Source organism: Chrysochloris asiatica, unplaced genomic scaffold (assembly GCF_000296735.1).
Source record: "Chrysochloris asiatica unplaced genomic scaffold, ChrAsi1.0 scaffold00499, whole genome shotgun sequence".
Classification (NCBI taxonomy): Eukaryota; Metazoa; Chordata; class Mammalia; order Afrosoricida; family Chrysochloridae; genus Chrysochloris; species Chrysochloris asiatica.
In genome coordinates this window covers 258,235-261,335 of record NW_006409017.1, presented here as the reverse complement: position 1 = coordinate 261,335, position 3,101 = coordinate 258,235, and positions in this window count along the sequence as shown.

Below are 3,101 nucleotides of genomic sequence, written 5' to 3'. Positions count from 1 at the left end.
AGGCTGTACATCTTTACAGGAGCACATAGCCTCATCTTTTTCTTATTGAGCAAATGAAAGACTTAAACTGCTGACCTTTTGGTGAGCAGCCAGGCTCATAATCTACTGTGCTACCAGTGTTCTTTATATTGTATATTTTAGTTGTTCGTGTTGTAAGTGCCATCGAGTCGGTACCAACCCACAGCAACCCTATATACAGTTTCCAAGGAGAGGTTGGTGAGCTTGAACCACTGATCTTGCAGTGCAGCTCATTAAACCACAATATTACATCAGTACTTCTATGTGTATAGGTATACATATCCCACTATTCCTCCCATGGGGTCCTGTTGTGGCACTGTGGGTTAATATACCAGAGGCAAATTTGGTTTGAACAGTAAGGTCAGTGGTTCAAGCTTACCAGCTGCTCCTCAGAAACCTTATACAAGATCACTATGTGTCAAAATTGAGTTGATGGCTCTCAACAACAATAATAACAATTTCTCAATGTCCATTCCACCTGTGTCATTGTTCACATATCTGCACAGAGAACACTGTTGTTTCAAGGTTGGATATATATCACTAATTACCTCTATCATGTATTGAAAAGCAAAGATGTCAGCTTGAGGACTAAGATGCACCAGACACAAGCCGTGGTATTTTCAGTAACCTTATATGCATGTGAAAGCTGGGCAGTGAATAAGGAAGACCTTAGAAGAATTGATGCTTTTGAGTATTATGATGCTGGAGGACAATATTGAAAGTGCCATGGGCTGCCAAAAGAACCAAAAGATCCATTTTGGAAGAAGTGCAGCCAGAGTGCACCTTGGAGGTCAAGGTAGCCAAACTTTGTCTCTCATCCTTCCATCCTATAGTCAAGAGGGACCAGTCACTGGAGAAGAATATCATGCTTGGTAAGGTGGAGGGTCAGAGAAAAAGAGGAAGACCCCAACAAGATGGATTGGCCAAGTGACAGCATCACTGGACTCAAGCATGGCAACAGCAGTGAGGTTGGCCCAGGATCGGGCAGTGTTTTGTTCTGCTGTGTATAAGGTTGCTATGGGTCAATACGGACTCAATGGCACCTAACAACAAGAGCATACCTCCCTCTACTTGTATATTGCCTTCCCTTATCTTGTATATTGCATTATGCAAATCTGCTACCAAGATTTCTTTAAAGTGTTCCAGAAAAATAAATGTCAGTTTGAGGAGTAAGTTGTTCCTGACCCAAGTCATGATATTTTCATTAATCTCATTTGTCTATGAAAGTTGGACAGTGAAAAAGAAATACCATAGAAGAACTGATGAATTTGAGTTATGGTGTTGAAGGAGAATATTAAACATACCATGAACTGCCAAGAGAATAAAATTAAAATTCTGTGTTGGAAGAAGTGGAGTCAGAATGTTCCTTAGAAGCCAGGATGGCTAGACTTGTATCTCATACTTCAGAATATTACCAAGTGAGACCAGTCTCTGTTGAAGGACATCATGCTTTGAAAAGTGGATGGTTAGAGAAAAAAATAAACAAACAATGATATGATTAGCACAGTGGCAGCAGCAATGATCTAACATAGAAATGATTGTGAGATTGGTTCAGTATGTGGTAGTGTTGCATTAGCCTGTGTATAGGGTTCCTATGAGTTATTAGCAACTCAATGGCATCTAAACACTACGACAATCTTGTGTATTACTCTCTCTGTCACACAAATAAGCAAGTATCTACTAGTGGCACTATAGACTAAGCACTAGACTGCAAGGTCGATTTGAACAACAAGATCAGTGGTTCAAATCCACTAGTTGCTCTTCAGAAACCTTATGCAGGGTGTCTACGAGTCAGAACCGAGTCTACAACACAAAATAACAAAAACAATCTTTCTAGTCAGTAAATTACTTTCCCTTCTCTCCTGTTTCTGGTATCCATCAAATAATGTTTCTTTTAATAGGAAAAAAATTCTTGAATTATCATATTAGTGGTCTCATACAATTGTTGTTCTTTTGTGATTGACTTGTTTCATACAGCCTAAGGAGCTCTGGTAGCATAGTTGTTATGGATTGAGCTGTGAACCTCAAGGTCATCAGTTTGAAACTACCAGCTATTCCATGGGTGAGAGATGAGGCTTTCTGCTCCTATAAAGATGTATAGCCTCAGAAACCCTACACAGGTTCGCTATGAATCAGAACCAACTCCATGGCACATAACCACCACCACCAATGCCTTCCAGCCACCAATCTTCTGTCAGATTATCTTACTGAGGTGGCTTTCATATTGCTGTGACTCTGGAAGGTATGTCATGGTTATTTTGGATACCTGCTGAGTTACCCACTGAGGACAGGCTTCAGATTAGCGCCCAGATGAAGATAGATAAGGAATAAGGAGAGACAGACTACTTCCAAATATTTAGTCACTCAAAAACATGAATAGCAGTGGAACACTGTCAGCACCAGAATATTGAATATTGAAACATGATGAAAAACACCAGAATATATTCATAAATAGTCCTGGAAGATGAGCACCTAAGGTTGGCAGGAACATAAAATGTGACTTGGGTAAGCTGCCTCCTCAAATTAGAGCTGACCATGATGATGTGAAAGAAGTAAAGCTCTCAGACATTCATTTGCTGATGGTGCGCATCTCAAAATGAGGAGAAACAGTTGTAAATATTGATTAATAATCTAAACATGGAAAATTAACCTGGGAAAATTGGAAATTGTCACAAATAAAATGGAGTTTATAAGCATCAATATTCGATGCATTGGTAAGCAGAAATCGACTGGTATTGGCCATTTTGAATCTGACAAACACAATTTTTACTATGCTACGAATGACAACTTGAAGAGAAATGGTATTGCATACATCATTAAAAAGTATGTATCAAGATCTTTCTTGAAGTCCAATGCTCTCTGTGATAGGATAATATCAATATGCCTACAAAGAGGACCAATTAATACTGTTATTCAAATTTACACACCAACTGCTAAAGTAAGTGATGATGAAATTTAAGAATTCTGCCTACTTCTTCAGTCTGAAATAGATCAAACACACAATCAACGTATATGAATAATGACTGAAGATGGGAATTCAACAGTTGGAAACAAAGAGAAAGGATCAGTAATTGGAAAATATG